General features: G+C 46.7%; 1 protein-coding gene across 2 annotated transcripts in view; it reads left to right on the top strand.

Moving 5' to 3' along the window:
- RNF182 (ring finger protein 182) overlaps window positions 1-23,710 on the top strand; it is a 115,461-nt gene extending 91,751 nt beyond the window's left edge. The window contains exons 2-5 of one of the 2 annotated variants that reach the window (XR_011505196.1): window positions 8,538-9,222; window positions 10,103-10,658; window positions 23,088-23,185; window positions 23,395-23,710. The gene's annotated coding sequence lies outside the window, so the exon portion shown is untranslated. Of the gene's footprint in view, window positions 1-8,537; window positions 9,223-10,102; window positions 10,788-23,087; window positions 23,186-23,394 lie in introns of both variants that reach the window. The other variant, XR_011505195.1, reaches the window with a different exon arrangement.
- The last annotated feature ends 307 nt before the right edge of the window (window positions 23,711-24,017 follow it).

Genomic DNA, 24,017 nt, shown 5'->3' with positions numbered 1-24,017 from the left:
TCTGTTTTCCTGTTGTACAAGTTCTTGCGGGCTTGAAAACAAAATGCATCCCCTTAGACATTTGTACTCGATATTAATTTAATAAGCACTAGCATTATCAATCTCTTTGAAGCAGCCGTCCGCCTCAAATAGCATGCTGAAGATGTTCCTGGTGGCGTGGAATATGGCACATTGTGAGCTAGAAAAATAAATGCGCGAATCAAGTTTTGTTGTTGTTTTTAAGGAGAGAAAAATCTGGCAGTAGCGTGCTGGAAATGGACCTGTCTATACATTAAAAGAAGGTTACTTCAGTGAAATTACTGTTAAGACTACTGCCTTTCTATAATGTGGCACTCTGAAGTTAAGTGATATAGGAGATAGCGTAGGCTGATTGTGAATATAACAGCCTCAGATCTTTCCGCATCTGCTGTCAGAGCTATCTTCATCCTTACTGGCTGCCTCTGGGAGACACAGCCCCAAGCCAGCAGCATGCCCAGTCCCCCTGCCACAAAGGCCATGGTCCCCAGAGGGCTCCCACTGCTGACCTTTCTATAATCCTCTCCCCAACCCTGGTGCTCCTGTGAATTTGCTGCTTCCACCGCACAGATGTTGTCAGCTGTATTTCCAAAGCCCTCATTGTGCCTGTGTCTGTTATGCTCATGCACCTGCTTACAACATGCAGGGACTTCAGAGAGCGAGTCCCCTCAAATACAAGCATTGCTGCTGCCCTCAGACAAACGAAGGCTGTCTGTGAATGTCCTCTAGAAAATGGGGCTCTCCAAGTAAGGTTTATAGGCTTCCCCTAATTTAGGATCCAAAACGCATCTTGTGAGAATGGGTCCCACCCAGTACACTCTCCCCTCTGTACCCCGAACTCTTTACTCCATCTTTATTTCCTGCTACGTACAACTGATTTTCGACAGTTAAAATCTCTCCGCGTGCTCTTTCACAGTATCTCACTGTTTGCAGTGTCTGACAATGACAGTTGTTGTCAGGAATTAGCACATCCTGTGCTACAGATCAATCCGACTCTCAACAAGGTGACAGGCGTCACAATAGGGTCACATTTAACTCCAGTCACCTGTATGAGGAATCAGGACTGATGCACAGCATATGAAACACTAGAGGAGCTGGAGTCAGTGTCTATAGAGGTGGTAATAAATAGGCAGGACATGCTGGGGGTGTGTGTGTTGCATTGTTTTTCTTCAGTCTTCCCAAGAAATAGGGAATTTACTAATAAACCTGTTATGCAAACAACTTGAGTTAATACATACCCATTGATACAAATGAACAATACAATTTTTTACCTATGTCTAGAGCCTTACAGATGACAAAACATCCAAATGTTCCTGTAAACAAATGAGTAGACAGGAACTGATCGTGCAGTGATTTTTAACAATGACCTGCGTTATTCACTCAGCCTTAGATACTCAAAAAATGCTCTAGGTCTTTATCTCTGTTGAGTCTGTTGCTCCAACCCTTCCAGAGGCAAATTAGGCTGACTTTCAAAGTTTCCAGTTGCCTTACGGTTGTAGAGCCTGCATTTCTAACAATACTGGGGTCAGTTCAGACTTAAACCCAGTTGGTGTATCGCTCTTCTGATACAGGATGTGGAGAGCCATCTAGCCATAGGCAGGACCCACCCAACAGTCAGATTTTCCACTTGCTCATTTGATCAGGCCCTGAGGATGCCGCATGGTTTCCAGCGAGGGATGAGGTGCTGCTCACTGGAGGTGTTCAAAGACAGGTGTGCCATACGCGTATAGGCGATTAAGGGGCGGTATGAAAGACAGTCCAAGGGAACGAGGGTAGAGCTTGGGTGGTTGCTCACCAACCTGTTTTCTCTTCTTCCTGGACATCGACTAGACTACTCTTCCCAACCTCCCTTGCAGTTTTGAACTTCTGTTTTCTTAAGCCATTGAGATTCCTGGATTTATTTGTTTTAGCAATTAGCAGTTACCTTACCTAATCCAATAACCTTCAAGGTTCTATCCAATCTGGAGATTCTAGGATTCTAAATCTTGAGAGACAAGACTTCATTGTGATACTTGAGACTTTCTCAACACTTATCATTGATCCTTCCCGTGTTTTTCTTTCTTTCTGATTTTCCACAAGGTTTCCATTACCCCCTTTTAATTTTTATAGGGCTTTAGATTCACTCACAGGCCAGGAAATGGCTAATGTGGTTTTAGCCCATCCAGCTACCTGGCTCAAAAGCAAGCATGCTTTCTGGGCATGCATTCAGTCTGCTGTGGTTGCCATGCCTGTTGCGGGGTAGGCTGAGTACATGGGGGAAAGTCTGGCATGGAAAAAAGGCACACAGCCCCAGGACATGGTGATAGAAGATGGCATTTGACAGAGCAGACTGCAGGGTCTGAAGTGGGGACGGGGCAGGGATGGAGGAATCAATAGGATTGTGGTGTCTGCAAAGAGAGTTACCTGCAGGAGATGAGCCAGGCGGGCCCTGACTTCTCCAACGATACCGCTGAAGCCGATTTTATTTCCCTACATACCAACTGACTGCAGAAGCCAAGCAAGCAAGTGCTAAATGACTCTAACATGCCTTCTGGTGTTTCCAAGTGGGTCTCTAATTCACGGCACAACCGTTAAGTAATTGATTGAAGCGGAGGGTTCAGAACTTTGGAGAAGGACTTAATGAAATTTGCTTTTAATGGTAACTAATTATTGATAAACCAAGGGAATCAGCTCTTATTAGCATAAACCTCTTCCTGAGCAATTGGGTGTTGGTTTTATAAGAGTGAATAGAGCTAGCTATCTTTCAAAGGGAAAATCATTTTAAAGTGCATCTTTCTGAAAATTTCTGCTTTTCTTTTGAAACCTTTTAAAAATTATCATCGTCATCATCAGATTTAGAAAAGGTTAGAATTCTGGTTCAAGAGATTGAAACGCTTGGCCAATGTCCTGATTCTTCTTCTTAATGTATATAATGGAGTGCGATGAAGGAGTCTCTCTCATATTTATCAAGTAATATTTGTCAGTTACTCTTGATCCAATCAATGTATGATCGTATTTTAATACACAAATGTGAACACTGGAGTGCTTTATTTAATTTAAGAGTTTGCATTGTTTGAATTTATTTATTTACTTAAAGTCTTTTCATTTAATGCTTCTTCTATAGAATTAGATTGTTTTAATAAGCACTGAAGGTGAGATGGTTATTCAGCTGTGGCATATAGGATTTGAGGGTTTTTTTTCCTCTTCTTTTACCCGACTCTTTGATGTTGCATAAGCTATTCACAAATATCAGTTGCTGTTGACATCCAAACCAACAAATATATTTAACACAATACGCCAGAGGCTGGAAAGTAAATCTTTTAATTAACCTTCAGGGAATTTTCTAAGATCATAAGTTTAAAAAAAAAAACTGGAGGCAGGAAGTTCCATGACAAAGCTGACACCTGTGTTTTCTCCTCACTTTTGGGCGTGACCACAGAGCAGGGGTGACCCTTGACCCACCCATATGAGGCTACCATGAAAAGAATTTATTCACATACTTTGGGTGACCCGATACAACGACCCTGCCCTGCCAAAAAGAACAGAAACATCCAATAAATGTGTTACTATGATTAGTTTGAAGTTGAAAAGGCCCACCAGCCCTAGGCCAAGTTGTGAGAAGGTGTGTCCACTCCTCCTTCGTTTTGATGTCTTCTCTTCACTCAGGGACCCCTTCTCTCTGCCCCAGGACCTGGTGCCCTCCTGCTGCTCCCTCTTTTTCCAGCGTGTGAGCAGCCCTGTCTTTGCAGGTAGCCCCTTTCACCTCCACTCCCTCACCTGGGCCCCAGGTGTACCCATTGGGACACTCATCCCTTGCTCTCTACTTTCCAACATAATGAGCTTTGCTAAGTTCCAGACATGGTCCCAGATGTGTTGCGTTTCATCCCTAAGACCATACTCTACAGTAGGTGTTAGTATTCCTACTGTATAAGCAAGGAAGTTGAGGGAGAGAGGCTAGTGACTTGCCCAAGCATTGCACACAAAAGAGAGGCCAATCCTTTCCTTCCCTCATGTCCTCTTTTCTTAAGGGAGATTTTCTGAAAATACCTTGTGCTTCCTCCCCATCCCCTCCCTAGCATCCTTTGCTTTTGAGACCTAGGTTGCCACCATTTCCTGTCCATTCTTCCTTTGGGCTATCCAGTCCCACAGCCAGTCAACTCAGGTTCTGCATTTTTCCCTCTACTGCCTTCACCACCCACTCCAACCCATTCTCCAAGCCCTTCTGAGCCTCATCATTCTCAAACACCTCACAGTGCTGACTCTCAGGCTCAATCTGCAGGGCCAGGCCACTTACCTGGAGACTGTGGTGGATGGATGGGCAGCTGGGAAGCCTGATGGAGTAGATCTCCAAGACTATGCTTCTCATGCTCTCCTCCCATCCTCTGCTCTCTCTCCCCTCCGCTTCTCCTTTCTTTCCTCCCCTCCGCTTCTCCTTTCTCTCTTCCCCTCCACTTCTCCTCTCTCTCTTCTTCACTTTCTGGGCTGATCAGATAGAACAGGAATGAAGCAGCAGTAATATCTGTTGCTCTCCTTGTCTAGCTCCCTCACTCCTGATTTCAACACACGTATCCCCTTCCCCCGCCTGCCTGGATCTCTACCACATCATCTAGACTCCTCTGCCTGCCTCCTGTGTCAGTCAGGGCCCAATCGGGAAACAGAAACCACACAGTAAGTTGAACATGGGAAGTTTAATATAAAGATTTATTAACTACAAGAGGGAAGTAACTATAAAGATATAAAGAAAGCCCTAAGGCTGTTAGAGAACACTCATGGGAGGAGAAGCCTGGAAGGGGGCCCCTCTCCCGGGCTGGTGTTCAGACAGGGTTGGAGAAGGTGTAATCACAGCCTACTGGGTGGTGGGAAGTTCTCTGGGTGGTCCATCGTTGCTAGGCAAGGAGGAGACACCCTTTTGGTGTGGAGACAGGCTGAGGTTGGCAGGAGAGCGCACAGAAGGCAGTGGGGTGTCAGGAACCTGCTCCTCAGCAGGGCAGTGCAAGAACGGTGTGCTCGGTGTCTATATCAGGAGCGCCATGGCCAGGTGGTCACCCTGGGTGACCAGAGACTGGGGCTGGATGATGAGTTCTGGGGGCACAGCTGGGGCCAGCCACTGTGAGTCATGCAGCCCAGGGCGGGGAGAAGACAGCAGCACACCAGAACCAGCAAGAGAAGCCCCTTCCTCCTGCACGGACCCAGGGCTCTTTGCAGACAAAGCTTGGTACTGCATTTGCTGCAAAGGAGAAACACTTACAGCCCCCTTATCGCAGAGCAGGTGAAGAAGCGTGGATTTGAGGCTGAGAGGCAGTAGATTGATAGCTGGACCCCGGCCTTTGACTGGCCCCTGGTTTGGCTCACACTGCTTCTCTGATTCTATTCCCCAACACGCATCTTTGGGCCTGTCAGTTTGGCTGTCTAGTCATCTCCCTCTAGTTTCTGACCTTCCTGGCCTTAAGGAAAATGTTCTTCCTTTTCTCTTCTTGATCAAATTCTACCAATTCTGTAGGCCTGGCTCAAGGCCCAGGCCGGCATCTATGAACTGCCTCCTAACTCTTCTCCTGTTGTCCTTCAGTCTGCTCTGTCACATCTAATTTTTGTCATTTCATGATTAGCTCCCTAACAAGATGGTAAGTTCTTTGAGAAAAACAACAGTATCTCTTTCCCCATGTTTTCCTATGGTGCCTGGAATAATGCTGTGTCCTCAGCAATTGATGTTATGACGTGATTGATTGATGGCCTGGAAATTTCAGGGTTGGGGAGCTAGTTGGGGAAGTCTCTGGAAAAAAAATTCAGTGGCTACTCCTTTCTCTACATAAAACCAAGACCCGGTTTGAGTGCTCACAAGAGATTGAGAGCCTCCTTAACATGCGGCATTACGTATTTCCCTTCTGGATTAGGAGGTAGAGTTATTGCAATGGCACCAATAATAGCACCAATTAATACCCTCCCATCCTTCTGTGTACTGGGTGAAGGAGATGTAAAGATGTCAGCAATAATGAAAATGATTTTGCCTACTCTGACCTGAGTCTGGTTAGGAAGGAATATCTTTCTCTTTTTATCTCTTTTTAAAAACAGAGTTGCTTTCATGATAGAGATTTATTTCTTAAGATGAAATACTAGAGATCATAAAGAAGTAGAGAAGGAGAATGGCCCGGATGCTTTATAAGGGCCCGCTTCCTGGATCAGTGCCGCTTTGTCTTATTACTCTGTGCTCTCCCAAATGGCCTGTAAGTGATTCTTGAATCACTGTGATCTCAGCCTCCATAGCCAGCACTGGGGTATATTAAAAGCTTTGGCCTGTGCAATGAGTCACTTGTTTGTCACACAGGGCTCCTCTACCCTCTCCGCTGGCATTTCTAGACAGTCCTTTATAAGTTATCAATTTCCTTTTTTATCAGAGTGAGATCTTCCTTGACAACCTCCTCTTGCTGTTAGACTGAGCTGACGTTCCTCTTTTGTATTTCCTTAGTGTTAAAAAAAAGTGTGTGTGTGTGTGTGTGTAAACATCTGGTATCACTCTGTATTGTAACTGTTAGTTAACTCCTTGTCATTCTGGAAAGTGCCGTCTTTCATTGTATATTCCCAGGATCTAAACCAGTGACTTACACATAGTAAAGGCTCCGTGAATATTATTTGAATGAATGGTTGGTTGAAGGATGAAGCAGCTGGGTATGGTTCTTTCCGTGTCAAACTTCAATACCCAACTTAACCTCTTTTAAGCTTAAAGGAAAAGTTGTTGGCTCATGTAGTTTAGAAGATCAAAGGGTACTACTTCAGGCTTCAGGCATGGCTGGATCCAGGGATTCAAATTCTATCATCAGGACTCTATATTTCTCTCTTTTAATATATTTTGGTTCTGCTGTCATCTCAATTTGCTTCATTCTTGTAACAGGTCTCTTCATATGGCGTAAATAAATAAATAAAGCAAGCCACTGAAGATTCTAGCCCCAGGTTTCTCAATGTGGGTGCTATTGACAATTTGGAATCGGTAATTCTTTGTTGTGTGGGACAGTCCCACGCATTGCACGATAGTTAGCATCCCTGGTTCCCAGCATCAAGTGCCAATGGCACTTCCATACATTGTGACTACTAAATATGTCCCCACACTTCCAAATGCCCATCAGGGAGGCAGTATGGCCTCTGGTTGGGATCCCAGAGAAAATGGCCTGACTCTCTGTCACTGAGTCTCCATATCAGTTCATGAAAAGGATTCTGACTGGCCTTGCTTGGATTGTGTTTCCACCCCTGGACCAATCGTGATATTCAATGTGTTCAGGAGTTTGGCATAGTCTGATCGGCCAATGTATTATCTATTGTTTATCTACTGTTGTGTAGCAAGTTACCCCCAAAGCAGTTTAAACATTTATTGTCTCAAATAATCTCTGTGGAACAGGAATCTGAGAGCAGCTTAGTTGGGTGGTTCTGCCTCAAGGTCTTTCACAAGTTGCAGTCAAGCTGTTGGCCAGGGCTGCCTTCTTCTCAAGGCTGACCAGGACTGGAGGATCTGCTTCCAAGCTCACCCTTGTGGTTGCATGCAGGCCTCAGTTTCTTGCTGGCTGTTGGGTACTTCACCATATGGCCTCTTCCTAGGCTGCCTGAGTGTCCTTTCCACATGGCAGCTGGCTTCCCCTAGAGTGAGTGATCCAAGAGAGAAAGAGGAGAGGAGACGAGAGCCCAATAGAGAGGCGCAGCCTCTCATAGCCTAACCTTGGAAGAGACACACCACCATTTCTGCCATATTCTATTGGTCACAAAGAACAGCTCTGGTACACCGTGGGCTGGGGCTATGCAAGAGTTTGGGCCCAAAGAGGCAGGATGATTGGGAGCCATCTTGGAAGCTGCCTCCCTCAGACAACAAGGGCACAGACTGTGCTGGTTTCTGTTCATGGGAGGCAAGATGACAGGAATGACAGCTCCGGGAAATCACAGGGAGTGGGGAGGGGAATTTTCCCAAAAGGGAGTCATGCAGTGTAAACAAAAAGGAAATGTCTGCCACAAATGACTATTTAAATTTGCTTCGTCACCAGTCACTTAAGGCGGCACAGGGGAATATCTAGTGAAAACAGTGCTATGAATTCTTTCTTTCCGTCTGTACATCATCATTTGTCCCTTAAGAATCTTTTTCTATTGCAGACTGATGTTCCTGGTCAGCATCTATTTGTGCAAAGGCGTTCACAAGCAATTCAACTGCTGATGTATAAATAGGTTTTGTAGATCTTGGGAGTACCAATATTTGAGTGTGTGTCTCTTATACAAATTGCTTTGACAGCTGTTTACTTTTTCTCCAAAGTTCTCCGTTCTTTAGGGCTCATTTAATTTTTTTGACTTGTAGCAGAGAGAAAGCATCAGCTATATCCTAGTGGTTTCCACCGGAGAGAGGTGGGGTACAGTCTGGAGCAGCCCCGGGAACAGGATGCAGCTGAACCCACTACAAGATGAGAGATGACTGTTCAAAAATGGATATTTTGATTCTGTGCATTGGGATAGATTTTCTGTAGTTGTGTTCCTCAGAGACTATGTGGACTAAGTAAATGCTATTTTCTCCTTAGGGATTAATGACATCCAGAAGCAAGGTGATTTTTGAGACTTCGGTCTTTGGTTGAAGTACTGCCAGCAATGGAGCCATCCTGACGCCCCACTGTTCTCAGTAATGAGAAACCACTCTTTGTCTTCCCGCCACCCTACCTGTAAGAAGGCCGCCAGGTATCACGTTGCCAACACCCCAGATGGTTGATTGAAGTTTTGGCTTCTTTGGAGCATTTCCTCCAAACTTTTTGGAAAGTAATAATAACAATGTAGGAAATGAGTGACTTGGGAGCTGGATTGCAAAGAAGTCTTGCTAGGATTTAATCACACAAATCGGGGGACTGCATTCTCTGACTCTCTCAACTAAGGGAAACAAAGATGCTGAGTGTGAAATCCTGTGTTACTTAAGCCTGATTTTACACAAATCCTGTGTGTCCGGTGGGCACCCATCAACAGTGACTATTTCGTGCAGTATGGGAGAGGACATCTCTGACTCCGGGCAGTTCAGATGATCACCAAACTGAGAGCAGGAGTTGTTGGGTCCCTGGGGCAGTTCCCAGGAAAAGAGCGGACCACGCAATGTGGCAATGCGGCACAGATTTATGCACTGGCTTTTGCAACTGGCTTTCAAAGAATTAGACATTTGAAAATGACATTTCCCCCCAATTTATTTTGTCCCTTACGATTCCCACCTCTTTAACTTTCCAGGTAGGTGAAGAGAGGAGAGCAGAGAAGGTGAAGAAAGACACCATCATTTGTAAATGTACTGTGTGTTCCCCCAACATGCCACCGCAGACTAAAAGGGAGGGAAGGGAAGAGGCTACATATATTAAATTGGTTGTCTTATGCTGCATCTCAGTAGGCTTGATGTTTTATTGTACAAGTCAGATCTGGAATATTTGGGCAAAAAGTTATCTGTGGCTAGCTGGAGCCATAGGGTGGGGGTCGTCCCCGGGGGTACTGGGAGAAGTGGGGGTTAGCATTGGGATCATCGCTGGCGGAATGAATGGAGTACGGTTTGTCCATATCTGTCTGTTTTCTTCCCCTGTGGGTAGGCTCTAGCTGTTCTTCTCAACTGTGTTCCTTGCCCTGGTCCCCGGCTCCTGAGTGACCATTTGGCAGGGCTTCACTAGAAAGGAGCTGATGGCAGCACTCAAGCCAGCCCATGAGGCAGATAGTTAAAAAAGGTCAGAATCTCAGGTCCTGGGCTCAGACAGGCCTGGTTGAAATTCTACTAGCTGTGTGAGCTTGGACAAGTTCCTTAACCTATCTGGACTTCCGTTTGCTTACGCAAACAATGGAGATAATCATAGCACCCCCTTCACCCATAGGCTTGTAGTGAGGATCAAGTCAGATAATGCAGTGAATGACCTGACCAGGGAAGGGTCTGCTCTCTTGTTCTAGCACCCAGTGAGGGCCCTCCTCATAGTTCCGTCCCCTCTCACAGCCCCAGGAGCTCCAGAGTACAGAATGGCGGAGCTGGAGGGGCCCTCCTCCTTACAGGGTCCTTCCCACCTTGGCTCTTAGGGGTCAAAATCCAGTGTTATTGTTGTTGTTGTTTGATCAGTCTTCATTGCTTTTCTTTCAGGGGCGGGGGAGTTTGTAATGGTCCACACGCTTTCTTTTGGGGAGGAACGCAGCCCTTAGAATTACCTGCCACCTGCAGTTTTACTGGAAGAAGCAGAGCTCCGAGAAACTGCCGCATCTTCCCTGAAGACATTTTGCCACAGGAAAGCTTGACGAGGCTGCAGGAAGACAACTATCATCCCTTGATCAGCTTTTTTGTTACAGGAAGAAAGGTCATCATTGTGAAATGCAGCCTGTAGGGAGTAAACAAAATACTGCCGTACTTAATAAGCCGTCCATTCATTTTCTTAATCTCCTGCGAGGTTTTTTCTTTCTTAAATGAAAAAAATCATTTTGTCTACTTTCTCCTCACTGAAAGACCTTACTAGAAGTAATATTCTGGGATGTTTGGTCCTGCGCCCTGCTTTCTTCTCCTGAAAGCTCTGCGTCAAAGCACAGCGGCCAGGCTTTAAAACTCCGAGAGGGATACACGGGCCGAATCAGTGCCCGCCCTGCATCTCGCTGGCTGCGGTTGGGCACGCTGGGCAGGCTTTGCCCTGTACCCCAAGACATTGGCGGTGAGTGTTTATGCACAGAGCTTTATGCCAAGTTCCAGCACCGTTGGGCCCCTGTCCAGCCCTGGACCACAAAACTGGACCACAAGTGCCCAAGGTGCTGGGAGCGCCCCGGCGGGCCATGCTGATCAGGTGAGGGGGGCCCAGCCAAGAGGCCCACATGTCCCCAGGCCCCGAGCTTTCAGCCCCGCAGGCTGGAGCGGGCAGGAACAGAAGGCCCAGGAAACTCGTTCCTGGCAGCTGTCAGGAGTGAGGCGTGCGCAAGCAGAGGAGCAGCTGAGCAGAGGATGAGGACTTGCTCTTCCCTGGATGCTGAGGGTCAAGAGGAAACACTGAAAAAGATGTTTTGGGGAGCTCTTCCTTCACAATCATGTTTGAGATGGAATTAAGGGAAAAAAAAACAGAGAGTGGGGGACGTGGAGAGATTAGGATGACAAAGTGGCCGGCACCTCTTTTGCTCCCTCCCGCTTCTCTGTGATGTGTCAGCAGAGTGAGCCCGCGTCTGCCTCTCCCCAGCCCGCTTGGGCACGCACCGGAGCAGTGCAGAGGCCGGAAGCCCCGGGCTGTTGGAGAGACAAGGGTCATCCTGAGCCTGTGGAAGAGCGGGCCTTTGAAGCCCAGCCCCCGGCCCCTGCTGAGGTGTGGACTCTAGCCCCCAGCCCACGAGCCCAGCCTTTCCACCCATGTTAGGGACGATCTTGATGGCATCCTTCCACTCATCCTTTCGTTTGCTTGCATTTGTGGCCAGGCATAGACATTGTTTTGATCTTTTAGCATTTGAAACATTTTTCTTTCCTTCTTTCAGACGGTGTCTAAATGACACCACTGAGTGAAACCGAAGCAGTCAGATCTTTGGCCCTGTCTAGGGTTTGCAGATGAATGACGGCGAAGGTGGCTTCCTTTGCCTACCCTGGGCAGTTAATTCACTCTGGCATCAGTGAGCTCACCCCTTGGGACTGGCACATTAGCGACCTCACTCTAATAACTTTTCAGGCAGAGGCAGAAGTGACAGCCCAACCTGAACCATTATGTCACTCCCCAACCCTTGCCCGGTGTAGACAGCTTCTGATGGTTCACCCCTGCATCTCAATACTTGCAGGGTGCTGAGCCTGGCACTGCAGCCTGCAATAATCTGACCCCTCTGGCTTTCCAGCCTCTTTCTGTACCCTACCTTCCTGTAGCCTATGTTCCAGGAAAACAATCCACTCTTTCCTGAACATTCTCTGCATCTTCCTACTTCTGTGCTTTTACTGAGGGAATTCCCTCCTCTGAAATGCCCTTCCTCTATCTCTGCGTATTGAAATCCCGTTATCCTGCTGGGCACAATGCAAATGCTGTTTCCTTGAGAAAGCCTTCTAGGATTTCCGAAGCCAGGAGTGATGCTTGGCTTCATTATGACTTTCTGAACTCACATCTCCTGGTCCATCTCTGACCATGGTTAATGCCCCCAGCCCTCATCTTTGGTGTGGGTCTTCAGCTTTCTGGACCAATTTTTATTCCACAAACATCCACTGAAAGTCTTTGAGTTCCAGCTACTGTGTTAGATACCGGCAATGAGGTGAATAAGAGACTGAACGTGTCTTTGAGAATGTAAAGAATCCAGTGGACAGACAGGCAGGTAAACACTAATAACAATGAAATCTGCTGAGATACAGGAACTGGGTTCTAGGACTGCACGGGGATGGACAAGGGCCCAGAGCTACTAAAGTTCCCGGTATGTTCAAGAATGGTCACTAGTCTCTGAGTGGCCAGAGGAAGGGCCTGTGTTAGGAGGATGTTGGGAAAAGAAGCTGGAAGACCATTTTCGTGATGGTTAATTTTATATGTCAACTTGGTTGGGCCATGGTACCCAGATATTTGATCAAACATTATTCTAGATGTCTCTGTGAAGGTTTTTTTTTTTTAGATGAGATCAACATTTAAGTCAGTGGGCTTTGTGTAAAGCAGACTACCCACCATAATGTAGGTGGGCCTCATGCAATCAGTTGGAGGTCTTAATAGGAAAAAAGACTGACCTTCCCCGAGAAAGAGGCAATTCTGCCAGCAGACTGCCTTTGGACTTGAGCTGCAACATCACTTCTTCTCTGTGTCTCCAGCCTGCTGGTCTACTCTGCAGATTTTGAACTTGCTGGCCTCCGTAATCACATGAGTCAATTCCTTAAAATAAATCTCACTCTCTTTCTCTCTCTCTATACACACACACACCACACACACACACACATACACACATATCCTTTTGGTTCTGTTTCTCTGGAGAACCCTGACTAATATAATGTTGATCCCGCATTGGTTGTGGGTCAAGGTATTCTGCAGGCAATAGTAAACCATCAGAAGTCATGAAGCCGTGGTGATGGATCAGAGCTGTATTTAATAAAGGCTCCTTTATTAAAAGAGCAGGTTCTAGTCCTGAGCCAACTGCAGTTGTTAGTTTTGGGTACCCAGCAACCACGGGTGCCCTGCCCCTCCCTGGCAGCAGTGGGCTCCTGTTATGTCAGCCGTTGGTGAGGAGGTCTTATCCCATTACCTGCAGTGTTGGGAAAGCTGATACTTTCTCTCCACTCCCAGACTCAGGTTGGGCATTCTTCCTTAGAAACTGCTGAGACCGTGTTCCGCCTCATCTCTCCTGCTCCCTCCCATCCGTCAGAAGGTTCTGCTCTGCCCGGCCTGCCCTAGGGAGCTAGCCACTGCATTCTGGATGCTGAGTGAAGGAACTGAGCCTGTGGATTAGGAGTGCCCCCAGGCAGAGATGCTGGCCTGGGCAGGGCCTGTAATCATAGACGGGTCCACATGGGGCCTGTTGGATCTCATCTACTCACCAGTGGGCATTGAGGAATGAGTGGCATCCATAGAGTGAGGTGGGAGGGGCCAGGATATGGCTGATGAACTGCAGATTGTAGGACTGCCCTGTCTAGGGTGAGTGAGGGACGGGCACGCTAGGTGGAATAAGCAGGGCCAAGGAGTAGCCCAGCTCCATGGAGTGGACTCAAACTCAAAGGGCAGGGAGTGCTCAGACTCAAGGCATTTGGGGCTTGCAGGAGCCCAGAAGTTCAGGGTCACTGATTCCCCATCTGGAGGTGTAACTTAATTCCACATCACGTTCCCATGAGGCCGAGCCTACTGATTGTTTCCTGTTGCCGTCAGATCAGGCTGGGGAGCCAGAGGGGACCAGCAGTAGAGGTGGCCGTGGGTGACTGGAGAAGGCAAGGGCAGGGAAAAGAGGCAGGGCTGACAGTTGTCCCAGTGTCGTATAGACTTTCTTAAATTAGCTGTGGGGAGAGGAAATAGGAGAGAAGAACCAGAAAGTCAACAGTCAGACTTTTCCGTACCATCTGTGATGGGAAGCAGGAAGCTGCCAAGAAAAACCATGTGTTAGAGCTAATTGGTAGAACTGGAAGCAGAAGTAACAGCCAGCCCGCTAAGCCAAGAAGCTTTCCTCTTCTCTTTTCTTTTCTCCTTCATTCCTCCCTTCCTCGCTTCCTCCCCACATCCCTTCCTTCCTTCTTTCCTTTCTTACTTCTTTCCTTCCCTCCCTTCTTTCCTTCCCTCTCTACCACCTTCTCTCCCCTCCTCTTCCCTTTTTCTTTCTTTCTTTCTTTTTTAAACACATAGCTCCTATGGAGCCTCAAAGTAATGGTAGTACTAAGAAACTACAGATGTAAAGATTTGGGATGATAAGAAAGGAAGCATGTCAGCTAGGGAGCCAAGATTAAGCTGAGTCACATTTGATAGTTTAATGCAAGGAGGTGCTAGCTTTGGGTATGGGAATTTGATTTTTTAAAATCTTGCTACAAATTGTATTCCTAATTTGTAACACCATTTAAAAGATATTACTTTTCAAAGAAAATAATCACCATTGGATCATTGCATGTCTTAGTTTCTTACTTCTTTTTGTTACTAGGAATAGTCTAACCATGGGGCTATGTTACCATGTCAGGCTCAACTGCCACCTTGTGTAGCGAGTACTCCATACCTTGGAGGAATTAAGGAGTATTTAGATGAGTACCTGAAGGTTTCAACCTTATTCTCGTACCTCAAAGGCCTCTTAGTACTTCCCAAGGGTGAGTTTTCCCATTTTTCCCCAAGCAGATGTGGGAACCGAGGCTCTGAGGAGTTGTACAACTTGAACTAAATTGACAGCCAATGGTGTGCTGACCCAGCATCTCACTAGGCTTGTGTGATTCAGAAACCTGTTCTCTTTCTGCCACATCATCATCTTCCCACTGCCTCTTTACAAATACTAAGGGACCAGTGGATTTTATAGTCAAAAGAGAATAAGGAAGCTACCTGGATGCCTGCAATGGGCACAGGGTGGGGGGTGGGCAGCATGGAGGTGGGGAACATTGACCCTGATTTGCTTTTAGCCCATGTGTCATTCCTCTAGCCTTCTGCCTCTATGGATGCAGAAATCTCTGCCCTAAGCAACACCCTGGTGACATTATGCACAGGCATGGCATTGCCCCAACACGGTGGTGCACCTTTAAGCACAGGGCAGCTCATTCGTCCCCCTTCTCTCCTGGTTCCTGTGATTCCTTCTCAGTGTAGCCTGACTGCCCGGCCCCATGCACCCTCCCCACAGCACCTCCAGGAGTCTCCCTTCATCTTGCTCTTCCATTCACGCACATTTAACAGAGTGACCCACCCAAGGACACACAAGCTTGTCACTGTGGACTGAGAGCAGTCACAAGGGTGGTCCCAGCTACCTGGTCCAGGGGTCTTTCCTTCCAGGAGCTTGATGCTCAGAGGGGCATCCTCAAAGGGCCTCTCCAGTGTTGGCAGTATGAGTCCACTTTGCTTTTTTTCTTCAGTTGAATCAATCACTTTTCAGCTCTCTGTTGCGTGTTATTAAATACAGCTGAAGTAGAATTACTGCCCAGGGAGCAGGACACAGCTGTTCTCTCACTATTGATGCATCAGATCAGTAACTGGTGTCCGTTTTGGCAATATAGACTCTTGACACTTTAAACATTAACAAAGAACATCGTTTTCTATGACATGAAGATGCAAACTGGGTGTGTGTTTCTCCTTGTGGTGAAATACACTAAGTCCTGGACTGAAAGCAGAAAACCCAGACTGAAGTTCCAGCGGCTCGACCTTGGATGGTTTGCATCACTTGGTTACCCTCCGTTTCTTCAGGCACAAAACGGCAACAGGTGGTGTGAACTCCTCGCTGGGCAGCTATGAAAATCAAAATGCGATCATTATGTGAGAGAGCTCTGCACTCTATGAGAGCTTAGGCAGATGTCAGACATCGAAGGTTAAGAAGTGTACCACATGCTTTCTCCTCCAGGATCCACAGCTCGCAGCTCAGTCACTCTCATGCTGGCGGTGAGAACAGGTGGAGTGTAAACCACACCAGGCCCCTAAATGCACCCTGGAAATTTTTATACTCTCACCAAACCTCACATCCATGAGAATCACTAACAAAAGCGTAAAGGCTGATAGAATTGTTTCACTTCCAGTGGTATAAAGGAAGGAAAAAACCAATTGCATATCTTACTAGATACATATTTTATTTATTTATTGTCAGAACAACCGGGGAGGGAGGTGTTATTATTTCTGTTTAAAAGTAAGGAAAATGAGGCTGAAAGAGGTTGTGGGTGTAAAATGCATGGCATGGTGCCCTTCCATGTTGGGTCTGTGGTAGACGCTTGGTGTTGTTCCTGTTGCTGCCAGCAGCCTGGGTCCTAGGGGTCTCCGAGCACAGGGTAGAGTATTTCCTCTGAATCACGATGATGAGGATGTAAAGAAGGCTTGTATTTACATAGCCTCTCAAAATTGACAGAGTCCTTTTCATTCATGAGTTACACCAGTTTGTGGAGTTGGCCCTGGAGAAACAGGCCTTAGTTTCCTTATAGGAGGTTGATTTTTCTACTTCAAGAAAGAGAAGGGCTTTCTGTCTCCTTGCAAACATCTGTGCTTCCATTGTGTGCCACCCAACAGAGGTGTGGTCATGGTGCACAGCCCTAGGGAGAGCGCCCCCTATGTCCTCTTGATCCTAATGCCTCCAACTGATTCCAGACCTAGAGATTGCAAGAGAGGCAGTGGTGTGGGGGCCTCTGTGAGACGTTCCATACGAGGACAAGGAGGGGCTGGACACACACCTCCAAGATGGAACACCTTCCCCACGAACTCCAGCTCCTCATTCCTGGACTCTAGAGAGTTTCTCATTTTGTTGCCGTCTCTTTGCCTTCCGCACTGGGTTGAATGGTGTTCTCCCTCCGCCTCCCACAAAAAGACACATCTACCAGGAATCTGTGAATGTGAACTTATTTGGAAAAAGCGTCTTTTCAGAAGTCATTAAGTTAAGGATCTCAAGATAAGATCATCCTGGATTATCCAGATGGCCCCTAAATCCAATGACAAGTGTCCTTATAAGAGACAGAAGAAGAGGAAGATATGGACACACAGAGGAGAGAAGACCATATGAGGACAGAGGCAGAGATTGGAGTGATGCAACCACAAGCCAAGAAACGCTTGGAGCCACCAGAAGCTGGAAGAGGCGAGGAAGCGTTCTCCCCTGGAGCCTTTGCCAAGAGCCGCCCTGCTGACACCTCGATTTGGGACTTCTAGCCTCCAGAACTGTGAGAGAATACATTTCTGTTGTTTTAAGGCACCAAGGTTGTGGTAATTTGTTACATCAGCCCTAGGAAACTCATACACCAAAACATACGTGCACACGATCCTGACGAAAAAAAAACGCAGAAAGGAAACTGTAAGTAGGAAGAAATACTGAGGCGTAGCCCCACCAGTTCTCGAAATTTAGATTGTGAAAAATTCATGTGCGTAAAACAGCATTGTCTCCCCTACTTGGGAGAGAGGTCACTGGAAAGGGTTTCTCCTCTGCTACTCTCCTTTTGCTCCTTCGAAAGGGTCAGGGAGAGGCTGCTGGATTCACTCAGCTGTTCTAAGCAGTTGTCCCCTTTGTGTTTCCTCCAAACTCATCCATTCCTCTCACTCCAAGAAGGAACTCGCTGAGCAAAGCCTGACATTTTCAAGTTCTTGGGTCTGCGCCTGGAATCAACAACCCTCACCAGGCGGCCTGAACCAACCCCCCAGATGTCAGCGCAGAACTCCTTCAGCTGGCTGGCTGTGGCTTTTCCTTCCCTCCCCTGAAGACAGTGCGGCGTGTGTCAAGGCTCCATGTTAACCGATGAATGATCTTAGAGCAGAACCGTAAATACTGTGTAAGCTGCCCTAGTGGCTTCAGGAGTGTCGAAACGAGGATGGCCCCCTTTGCTTGGGAGGGCCAACCTTCAAGAAAGGTTAATTAGAGGCTATGGAGCAGCTTTGGTGTGTCTCTGTTTGCTGGCCAACATTTCAGCTTACCTGAAGCCCACGTGGGCGGCAGTCTGACATCAGAAGGCCCCCGTAACCATGGAAGGTCCAAGGTTTACAGGATTGGGAGGTTTACACTGCCCCAGCGTAGCTGACGTCATGAGTTCATTGAATGAGCCAGACTTGGTGCAGCCTAAGCAGAAAATCCTGTTGCTTCCTCCCTCGCATCCACACCCTTTCTTCTCCAACTTTCTGACATATCTGTCCGATCCCATAGCTTTCCTGCTCAGTTTTAGATCTTAATGAGCAGTCTCACTTTTACGTTTAAAAAGTATAGTCGAGTCTAATATCGAAGCTTTGGTGTTTCCAGTTTAAAGCTTCTCAATTGGAAGCCCGCCCTGGGGAGAATAGCAGTGGGGTCTGCTTCTTCAGGATTTCCTCTTCTTCGTTCTTCCACTCATCTCCCACTCCCTGGTGAGGGAGAGGAGGAGAGGAGAGACGGGGCACAGGAGCCTTCGTCCTTGCCTGCCTCTGAGAGGGCCAGACTCCCAAACTCGAGCTCTGATTTTTATGAGTTCTTTGAAAATGTCCACCTGGGGAGCCCCCTTTGGGGGTGTGCAACAGTGTAGGTGGTGCCCCCTCAGACTGATCATTTTTATTTTCCTTGTCAGCTTCTCTTTCTGAAGGTTCACCCTTCACAGACTGTTCTTTTGGGGTCACTTCCTGCTGCAGGCAGGCCTCTTGGGAAGGTCCCTTTCAAGACAGCTTGAGCCTCATGACCTGCAGGGTCCACTCTGGTCCACCGGAAACACTCATTCACCCCTCCAAGCTCTAGGAAAGCAGACCACTCCCCCCGCAGCCTGCTTTCTCTCCTTGCTCTCATATCAAGGGTGCCTCTGGTCAGATTTTTGTTTTCAGAATGCTGCTGGCAGGGGTCAGGCACCAGTCTCTATCTGGGTGCTCCAGACTCCAGGGGCACATCAGGTTCTCTAGGCAATTCCATTGAAGTCCCCTCACCTGGCTTCAGGAAGGGAGACAGACCCCCTCCCTTCCTGCCAGCGGGAGGGAGCACACAGTCCCCCCAGACGCCAGAAATCCTCCCCTCCACTCTTCTGCCTAATCATTCTTAGCCCGCTTGTGTAGCCTGCAGGCGATGAGAGGCTTGGGTTCAGGACGCCTGTTAGAAGTCCCACAGAGATGGTGCCGCTCCTTCCATTGAGCGTGGATGCACTGGCCAGCTGTTTTTCCCCTCCTTGGGCTGTCAGCAGAGGATTCACTGATTATGCCTTTGGAGTATTCTCGTTTCTTCAACCTCTCATGCCCCTGGCCCTCCTTATGGTCGTTCTACAGCCCCTGTTAAGCCCTGACTGCCTGATGCCCACGCCTCCTCCTTCAGGATGCAACAAGCTTCCCCACGGGATAACTGAGTTCCAGTCCCGAGTCTTTCTTGAGACTTGCAAACTCTGCTATGGCAGACCTCAGCTGGATGTCAGTGGTGTCTCCATTTTTTTTGGTTCCTGAAGACTTCTAGGAGAGATGGCAGAGATGGGGTCGGATCCATGGAGAGGGGGAAGAGGGGAGGGGGCCTGTGAGGTCTCGGTTACGCCAGGGCCAGCTGTTCTCGCAAGGTATATAAAACAAAACTTAGGGGGTTGCTCTGTGGAGTGCTTCTCTGGCAGAACCCCCTGGTCTAGTCTGTAGGAGAGAAGACACATTCCTCCTAATAGCAATACTTTGACCCCAGTCCTTGCCGAAAAATGACCTAGGGCTATGATGTTAAGACTGGTCAGATTTTCACTTCCCAACGAATGGCGGCACCACGTTCAAATCATTGTTTTCTGCTTCACTGCAGAGGAGCATTACATTCACTGTATCAGAGACAAGTGGGAAGTAACATGAGGAGTGGGGAGAATTCAAGCGGGCAGGAGTTGGAGGCAGAGGGAGGAGATGAGCCCATCTCCGGAGAAGATGGAACTTGTGTTCCTCAAGTGGTAGCTTGAGTGGTTCCTCAAGTGGAACCATGATCGGTAATGTTTGGCTGTAGTATATTGTGCAAGTGGGGTCTTAGAGAGAAGGGGCAATGGCGAGGGGTGAGGTTGGAGGACCAAGCAAGATGCCAGTTATGTGAGGCCTCGCTGGTCACACCAAGGATTTTTAATTTCATTCTGAAGGCAATGGGAACGATTACAGCATTTTAAGCAGGGGACTGATGTGATCAGCTTTATGTTTTAGAAAGAGTACTCTGATGGCAGCATGTAGAATAGACGGGATGGGGCAAGACTGGCCGGGGTGGGGGGGGGGACCAGGTAGGAGGCTGTTGCAAAAGTACAGGGAGCAAGGATGAGCCTGGGCTAAGGCAATGACAGTGGAATAAAGAAAGAGGGATGAACCTCTTTCTTTATTAAGAAAGAGCCAGGAGTTGGAATCAGCAGGGTGGGAGCTCTGGAAGTGGGAGGTAGAGGAGAGAGAGTCTGGCTTGGGCAACTGGGTGGATGGTGGTGCTCTTCCCTAGGGTGGGGAACACAAGAGGGGCACAGGTGTGTAGGGGGTACACAGTGTGATTTGTTTCCTGCTGGACTCCCCCACCCTGTCAAGGATGGTCCTGGACCCCCTCATCCCCACGTTATTTTCTCAGACTGACAAAAGTTCTTGTTCAGCTCTTCTCTTTCTTCTCTCTTACCTTTGCTTATTTAGCACAAAGTTTTATGACCTAATAGATTGAGGAAAACATCACCTGTGGTGGAGATTGGCTACCTGTTGATCTTCTTTTCTCCCCCTGGCACACTGGGAGAATGCATTTCCCAGCTTCTCTTGTAATTAGGTGGGGCCCTATGACTGGGTTTTGGCCAATGGAATGTGGCTAGAAGAGATGTAAGCTCCTTCTAGGCCTGGCATGAAATCCCGTATGCAACAGTCCATGCTCTCTCTTCTCCATCTCTGACGGCTTTGAAGGCCATGTGTTTAAGATGGTGGCAACTCAAGATGGAAAGAACTTAGATTCCTGAGTCATCTCTCAGAAGAAAGCCACCAGTCTGCTCTGGATGTGACTTGAGCAAGGAATAAATCTATACTGTATCAAGCCACGGAGATTAGGGTGGTTTTTGCATGGTTATTTCTCCTGACAAATGCATGAATACAGCATGAGATCAAGGTTTTCTTCTAGGATCAGTAAAACCTCTCTTCTGCTGATTTTCTGTCTTGAAGCTTACTGGAGCCCCATCTTTCATGAGAAGACAGACTGCACATCAGCACAGCTTTCTACGGCAAAGCACATCAGTCTCTCCTTGTAATACGTGGAAACTAGAATACATATATTCTATTTTATATATACAATGTTATATATAATACACGTGGTTTGTTTCTAAAGCTTATTCTTTTTCTTTTGGTGAGGAAGATTGGCCCTAAGCTAACATCTGTTGCCAATCTTCCTCATTTTTTTTCTTCCTCCCCAAAGCCCCTGTACCTAGTTGTATATCCTAGTTGTAAGTCCTTCTAGTTCTTCTATGTGGGATGCCGCCACAGCATGGCTTGATGAGTGGTATGTAGGTCTGCGCCCAGGATCTGAACTGGCAAATCCCGGGCCACTGAAGTGGAGCATGCAACTTAACTGCTACAGCACTGGGCCAGCCTCCCTCTAAAGCTAATTCTTGAAGTATGCACTTGATATATGTAATATTATACAACATATTAATATTGTATATATATGTATATAATATTGTATATTTTATATATATAGTTTGTTTCATTTCTAAAGCTAATTCTTGAAGCATGAGCTTGATGACAAGTACATGCTTTGGCGAAAGTTATGTGTACTAGACCTCACGCAAGAAAAGTGAAGGAGAGAAAAATCTTCACACTTCTGGACAGGACTGATTGTGAAAACGGAGAGTCGGATGATAGCCTTCGTGGGGCTATGCCCGCGGCCCCTCCCCCTTCGCAGTGCTTCTCTTCTGGGGGAGCGGCTCTGTGTGATCCCTCACCCACTCATCACCATCACCAAGGAGACAGCTCAGCGTATCTTTCCTTTCCAGCTGAAGGGCCCATGTGCAGGCGGTGGGCACTCAAAGGTTAGGATGACTTGAGATGAAAGTGAGCTCTGGAGAAATCAAAACCATTGTGTATGTAAACAAAATACTGAAGTATCAACGTTTGATTATTTTTCTCTTCTCCAAGAAAGGGAAGTTCATTTCGTCCCACTCTAATGATTTCGTGATGTATTCTTAGGAGAATGGAGCGTGGAGAACCAAATCTCTATGAAGGGCTCCCGAAACCATCAGAAAAAAACCCTGGAGAGTGTCATATTCCTTTGAAATTATTCAAATACAAAAACAAATGATAAGAATTTGTTTTTTTCTAGCTTATAGTCATCTGGGAGAAGTTGAAGTGGGCCTGGTGGTATCGAGGAGGGGAGTGATGGCTGGCTGGGTGGAGACAGAAACACATAGAGATGGAAAGAGAAAGGAGAAATGCTGACAAGAAAAGCATCTCTCTGCACACACGCACACACACACACACACACACACACACACCCCTATAACTCATTTTACAATAAGAAAGTATTATCTGAAACTTCTCTAACATGTTTTCCTTTCTCCCCAGGGTCTAGAAACTACAAGTATTCAGGAGAATTCCTCTTTTTCTCATTTTCTGATAAAAATTTCAGGTTAGAAGCACCCAGCTACATGTTTTGATCTGACCCTTCTATCTATAAATGAGCTGGGGTACTCCTCATTTCTGAAGTATAAAGTCATTCCCTCCTTTTGCCATTCTTACAAACTTTGCAGGCTAAAATCATAAACTTGAGATTTAATTTTTGCTGATCATTGCTGGGAAAGCCTCTTTGTTCATCTGGATTTACACTCTGGCTGCCACATGAGATCTAGTTGGGACTGGAGCTAACTCATGGTTTGGAGGCTCCCTCTCCACAGTTTGTGTTCGTTTTGTTTTTGTTGTTAAATCTGACGTCTTCCAGTAGAGCTTGGGAGAGGAATCAACCAGTTGGGTGACCTGGAGCCCTTCATTTTGCTGCTCTGCACTGAAGCTCCAAGCAATTATGTAGTTCTCATAGTCAAAGATTCGAGGACCCCGGCTGGCCGTTAACTGCTCTAATTTGTGGGTAATCTTTGCCCTCTTGCTTTCTTTTCCTTTCCTTTTTAGGCGATGACCCCTTTGCTGCTGGACTGCTGTGATCACGAGGATGCCCAGGGAGAGGGGAAAGCTGGGACCATTCATTGAGCTGAATATGATAAGCTTTGGTAAAAGGCTTGGGGAAGGACCTTAAATGCTGTCTACATTTAGATGACTTATGATTCAAACCCTAGTTTTACTAGATTATTTGTGAATTTAAATTCTAAAGTAATTTAATCAAATGGCTGGTAAAAATATTTTAAAATCAGTTATGTTAGTCTGACATCATAGGAATTAAACCACATTAACATACTTTGAATTTATTTTCTCCTTCCAGGTAACCACACTGTCATTATAGAAACTTCCACCTTATACAGTGGGGCGGCTGGGAACATGTGCCGTCCAACATACCAACGAAATTTAAACTGGACTCCCTCACCAGCTTCAGTTTTAATATGATGAATATATGAGGCATTACATGGAAATAATATATACTTGGTATATTTGTACTTCTAAAATATTTAAATAAAGTGTCTTTGTAAATAAGAAGTTGACTTTTTGAGATGGTTTTATTTTGAAAATGCATATTACAAACACATTTCCTTCATTACTACTTCAAAAAAACTAATATTTGTAATTTTTCTGCTTTATACCCTATGAATTGCATGGCAACAAGAGCACAGGATAAAATAAAAGCCCCCGTCCCCCCAAATTGCATTCTACAGCTAGACCATGAGTGTTCTGGGGGTGTTTATACGCTCCTGTATGTGCTGTGTACATCTATAAGTCATATTTCAAATTCTGCACAGAATGAACTTATCAGCAGCCTTTGCCCATGGCGTTCATTGCCTCTGACAGATCTGTCCCCTAGCTGGTGTTGATTTCTCCCTGCAGTGTAGGGAGATCATTAATCTTGTATGTTCTGTTACTCTGTGGCGTTATTTTTTTCTTTACTGAGAT

The sequence above is a fragment of the Equus asinus genome, chromosome 8 (assembly GCF_041296235.1).
Source record: "Equus asinus isolate D_3611 breed Donkey chromosome 8, EquAss-T2T_v2, whole genome shotgun sequence".
Classification (NCBI taxonomy): Eukaryota; Metazoa; Chordata; class Mammalia; order Perissodactyla; family Equidae; genus Equus; species Equus asinus.
This window is presented reverse-complemented; position numbering and strand designations above follow the sequence as displayed.